The following is a 6,518-nucleotide window of genomic DNA, read 5'->3' as shown; positions in this document are numbered from 1 at the left end:
TGTTTGGCTATAAATGTCCTCAAAAAATTTTATTTATTGACTATTTTTAGTTATCCAAGATTTTGAAATCACTTTATTTGTAATGGATACCCTCATTTGTAAGGCTTTTGAAATTCCTTTTTGAGGCAATAGTATGTAACATGCTCCATATAATTTATTTGGTATGAAAATAGCTATTATGTTCTAAATAATTCAATATAGATAATTGGTACATTTTATAGTTCCTGTAATATATCTATACCCTCTTTTGTGAATCTAAAACACTTGGAAGTCACATGGCTTAATACTTTCATTCTTTTGAGATCTTTTTTGAAAATAATATATTTCAAAATTCATCAAGACTACGCCTATAGTATTCATCATGTGACATGGCATGTTTTCCTACACTTCAAATCAAACATTTCTTTTTTTGTTCATAGACTCAACATAGGCATCATAATGAAGGTAAAATTATGATTTTCTAGTGATAACCATACTCCTCTTTAAAACAATGGTCTTTATATTGAATATGGAAAAAATATCCTACTCTTAATACGCATGTGACATTGATTCAAAAATAATTCATTGTTATAAATATACAACTATCTCTCTCCTCATTTTCTATTATGAGAATTTTATTCATGAGAGGCCTAACAAGACCCTGTTTGGATAAAACCCAATAACCATGTTTTCTGATTCAACATCATTTTACTGAACTATTTATTTTTTAGATTTTTAAGATAAATCTAGCTATGCATTTATCTTAATAATTATTTCATCTTTTTTAGTAGTCCTTTGATCTAGTAATTTATTTTGTTCTCTTCATATTGTGATGATGTTAATTGCCTTACTTCAAAGCCTTGCATATAACCATCTCCAAGTTTGAACATTAGTCATATGGATATATTTTATTATTATTTTATATTTTGCTTCTAACTATAGATCTATTGTGAAATTAAACATGTAACATTTTTTCAAGGTCTTTTGTTTTATTCTTGCTTCCATTCATTATTATTGTCTTAGATATATTATAAGACAATTCTTTTGGAATGGATGAAAATGAAAACCTTTGTATTGTAAGCATAGCTACTAGATATAATCCTTCTTGTAATATTTTTTTTTTGATGAATAGTCCTTTTCTATTAATAAATAATACACTAAGATTACAATTCACAAAAAAGGGCTAGGGTATTCAAGATCACACCATGAGAGTTCACATGGTGGAAGCTCGAAACATTAAATATTCATCAAGAAAAAACATATAAAAAAATCCTCGAGTGGCTAAAGTGGTTCCTTTTGAGGGAGGTGGATCATCTCTATCATGAAATCCCCAATCATCCTTGGGATTGGGAGGCAAATTGGGAATAGTCTAGCCATTAGCAGTAGCATTAATAGTATCAGTGGCCGTTTCAGGATTCTTCATATCAAGTCATGGACATGAATTGACTAGTTCTAGGTGAAAAGGACATTTCCCAGAAACCACTCGCTGAGTGCCAAGAGGAGGAGTCAAGGACCAGTTAGTGCTAGCATGGGGTGAGGAAACTGAGTGGCACCTCCATCCATTATCACCACTATTGGGAGAGTGATGGTGGGAAGCCTGGGAATGTAGAGAGTGTGAGTGATAGCCTGAAGGATTACACCTCTAGAAGTGGCCTCTAGGCATCGACTTATCAATTAAGGCATTTGGGGGTACCCTAGAAATAGTACAATGGGCATTACCCAAGTCATTGAGAAGATCTTAAAGGTAAGCCACCTCAAAGGCCACCTTTTTTACTTCCACTTGAATATTAATCATTACATTAGTAAAAATGCAAACTTTAGTGAACATAGCAGTATTAATATCAAGAAAACTATGAGTGAAAAGAACAAAATTTCTATCTTCCCATAGAGTGAAGAAAATCTCAATCCTGAAGGTATGCCAAATATGGGTAAATTTTTGAAGGACCTGGGGGAATCACCCAAAATAGCCATGTGCCAAGAAGGGATTAGGCCAAAATGGCTTTAAAAAATCATGAATCCAGTGCCAATTAATTTTGAGCATGTTTACAAAACCAAAAAATATGCATGAAGGACTCTAGTTGACCATAGAACGGACACCTAGGATCTAGAACCCTAATATGCTTAAGCTGAGGCCCAAGGGGAAGACCTTAAAAGGCCAAGCACTAAGAAAAACAGGCAATCTTGGGTTCTATAATAACACTCCAAATAGTGTCAATGCACTTTCTTCATTGAGAAAGTGAAGATTGAAAATGTCATCTCTGATTGAGTGTATCCACCATTGGCAAATGGTGAGAAAGCCATCTATAACACAGACTTGGTAAAGGAGTGGCATGATACCACTTCCAATCAATTCACCAAGGTCTAACAAACTGAATACTCACTTTATGAATTAAGTTCCCTAGAATTGTAGAAAATAATAAGTCAGAAGTGTGTCAATCTAAACGAGGAAGGTGGTAATAGACTTGCATATCTTCTCGAGATCTAAAACTCATGGAAACCCTAGAGAAAAGATATTTAGGAGTCTTGATGCCTTGTTTGAAGAAACACAGAGCACTACCACCTTGAATCTTGGCAATAGTGTTAGTTTGTGATGACTGATCAGGAAAGTATTGTACATACTTCATAAATTCTTTGGGGCTTGAGATTTTGGGCTAACATGTAATTATTAATTATAACCCTAAAGCTATAAAAATACTTGTATAAAAGGGCTTAAGGTGAGGGATTTTTTCATAAGGTGATGCAAAAATTGGTTCTTGCAATGGTATTGAGTTGTAAGGGATTATAGATTGTAATAAGTTTATAATCACGAGATCACAAAAATATTGGACTTGCTATTTGGTGGACGTGGCCTAGGGTTTGGGTCAACCACGTTAAATCTTGGTGTCTTGTGTTCTTTTCTATGTGGTCTATTATTTTCTAATATTGATTATATTTGCATGTAATTGTTATTTTTGTATGTGGTTTAATCCTAACAAGTGGTATCAGAGCGAGGTTTTTTTTAGTTACCCTCTGCAAGAAAGTCCCATAGTTTAGTGGGAGTGATGATAGATGAGGGTAAGTTGAGGGTTGACAAGTTTAATGGGAAGAACTTCTAGTTATGGAAGATGCAAATGGAAGACTATCTTTATCAGAAGAATTTATGGAAGCCATTAGAAGGCAAAGCCAAGAATCAGGGATATATGTCAAATGATGAATGAGATATTTTGGACAAAAAGAAACTTGGAAGCATTCGATTATATTTGGCATCACCAGTGGCATTTAATATTAAAAAAGAAAAGAGAATAGGAGAATTGATGCAAACCCTAGCTAAATTATATGAAAAACCCTCTACTTCAAAAAAGGTATTTCTCATGAAGTGTTTATTGAATATGAAAATGGAAAAAGGTGGATGTGTTGCAAATCATTTAAATGAGTTTAATACTATTACTACTCAATTATCTTCTACGAGTATTGATGAAGAAATAAGGGCTCTCTTAATTTTGTGTTCTTTGCCTAAAAGTTCGAATGGCCTAGTAATGGCTATGAGTAATTTTGTCCATGGATGTAGTACCCAAAAATATGATGATGTGATCGGTGTTGTTTTGAGTGAGGAAACTCCTAAGAAAACCTTAGATGGATCTACATTAGGAAGTGCTTTGAATGCACAAAGCAGGGGCAAAACAACTAAGAGAGGAAGTAATTCTACAAATCATGGGAAATCAAGAGGAAATTCAAAGGGTGGGAGGTCTCAATCGAGATGACCAAATGACTATTGGTACTATGGGAAACTAGGGCATACAAAAAAGATTGTTGGAATTGAAAGAAAAATAAAGGAGATAAACTAGATGGAGACAAGGAGGAAAATGTGGTAAGTAACAAATTCAAAGAGGATGTTGTGCTTCTGCCTTTAGAAAGTGTTGATGATTCATGGGTTTTAGATTCTGATGCTTCATTTCATGCTACACCTCATAGAGGTTATTTCATTGATTATGTCCACGGGGATTTTTGACTTGTTTATTTGGGGGATAATGAACCCTATCAAATTGTTGGAAAGGGAAAAATTAAGATTAAGTTGCAGAATGGGAATCATTGGCTACTACATGAGGTAAGACATGTTCCAAGGCTGAGTAAAAATTTAATTTTAGTAGGGCAACTCGGTGATGAGGGTTGTGTAGTTACTTTTAATGATAAAAATTGGAAGGTTTCAAAAGTTTCCATTGTAGTAGAAAAAGGTGTGAATGTAGGCACCTTCTATTTTAATTGTTTCAAAGAAAAATGAATGTTCAAGAAAAATTGTTGTAGTTGTGTAGGGAGACCAAATAGTTGTTGTAGATTCTGATATAGCACTATGGCAAAATATACTTGGGCTCATGAGTGAGAAAGGTATGAAAATGCTTCATTCAAAGAAAGTTTTACTAGGTCTAAAATGTGTTAATATAGATTTCTATGAAAGTTGTGTGTATAGAAAACAAAAGAGAGTGATTTTGTGAAAATTGGGAAGGAAAATAAAAAGGAGAAATTAGAGCTTGTGCATACAGATGTATGGGGACCAACTAGAGTATCTTCCCTTGGTGGCTCTCATTATTATGTTACATTCATTGATGATACAACTAGAAAAGTATGGATTTATTTCCTTTGATAGAAATCTGATGTATTTCAAACTCTTAAGAAATGTCTCAGATTTGATAATGGTGGTGAGTATTGTAGTCATGAATTTAAAGATTATTTCTCCACTAATGGTATTTGTAGACAGAAAACTTTTCCAAGGACTCCACAGGAAAATGGAGTGGCAGAACACATGAACATGACTATAATGGAGCATGCAAGGAGCATGAGGTTGCATGTGGGCAGAGGCTATCAATATTGTTGTATATTTGATTAATAGAGGTCCTTCTACTCCTCTAGTCTATGGTATTCTAGAGGAAGCATGGACTAGTAAGAAGTTGAGTTTGTCTTTTCTCAAGACCTTCCATTGTGAAGCTTTTGCTCATATAGATTCTAAAAATAGAACCAAGCTTGAAGCCAAGTCAAAGAAATGTGTATTTACTAGATATGACATTAATGAATTTGATTATAGGCTTTGGGATTTTGGAAATCATAAAATTTTAAGAAGGGATTTAATATTCAATAAGAAATTGTTGTACAAAGATTTGTTGCAGCAACATGAGAAGAAAGAAGATGATTATGTAGTGTTGGATGATACTCCAAAAGATGATGTTCTAGCCATTCCTCATGATGTGGAATAGCTGCAACAGCAAATACCACACACACTAGTGAATGTTATATAGTCAACAAGGAAAATTAGACCTCCAGGGAGATTTTCTCCCTCTGTGTATTCTATTTTACTTATTGATGCCTGTGAACCTGAATGTTATGATGAAGCTATGCAGGAGGATATGAAAATTTAGTGGAAGTCTGTAGTGAAAGATGAAATGGACTTTTTGTTGAAGAATAACACATGGGATTTATGCAAGTTTCCTGTAGGTAAAAGCACTTTACAAAATAAGTGGGTTTATAGGTTAAAAGAAGAGGATGGAGGTAAGAAAATATTTAAAGCTAGGTTAGTTGTGAAAGGATTTTCACAAAAAATGGGCATTGATTTTGATGAGATATTTTCTCATGTTGTTAAGATGATTTCTATCCATATTGTTTTAAGTCTTGTGGCTACTGAAGATTTGCAATTAGAGCAACTTGATGTTAAAACAATCTTCCATCATGGTGATTTGGATGAAGAGGTCTATATGGCTTAGCCATAGGGTTTTGAGGTCAAAGGTAAGGAAAACTTAGTGTGCAAATTGAAGAAAAGTTTATATGGCTTGAAGCAAACACCTTGGTAATGGTATCTAAAATTTTACAATTTTATGCATGAGCATGGATACAATAGGTGTCATTCAGATCATTGTGTTTATTTTAAGAGGTTGGATGATGACAACTACATTGTTTTATGTTTATATGTTGATGATATGCTTGTAGCTGGTTCTAACATGGATCATATTAAGGGGCTGAAATGCTAGTTAGCACATGCATTTACTATGAAGGAGTTGAGGTAAGTGATTCCAGATCCTTTGTCATTTTACTTTATCTTTTCTATTTCCTTCTTTCTATTATATTTTATGATTTTACTATGTCAACTTCTAAACCTGTTCCTGCCATTTGCGTGATAGAAATAGGTTATTCCATTAGGTGATATGTTGACTAAAAAATAGACAATAGACATTTATCCCTTTAGTGTGATTATAAGTTTGGTGCTATAATACAGATATCATAGGTGAAATTTCCACTAGTTTGTCTTGCATTTTATGTATGTTTATAGATTCTATGAATCCATGTACCAAAGTTTCACAAGGGTCATTCTCAACATCACTTTCGCATTCAGTTTTAGTGTTATCTATGTCATTTTTTTCAACAAACTCATTATTTGTTTCTAGAACTTGTTTCCAATCTCTATTGAGTTTGACATGCTACATTTTGTACAATATTCTTGTTAGCAGTTGTTGAAGAGCTTGCATAATAATTTTTGGTCACACCATTCCCTTTTGAAATGCATTTTTGTATTCTAG

Source organism: Cupressus sempervirens, chromosome 4 (assembly GCF_028749045.1).
Source record: "Cupressus sempervirens isolate cs-2001-9-10 chromosome 4, ASM2874904v1, whole genome shotgun sequence".
In the NCBI taxonomy this organism is placed as follows: domain Eukaryota; kingdom Viridiplantae; phylum Streptophyta; class Pinopsida; order Cupressales; family Cupressaceae; genus Cupressus; species Cupressus sempervirens.
This window is presented reverse-complemented; position numbering follows the sequence as displayed.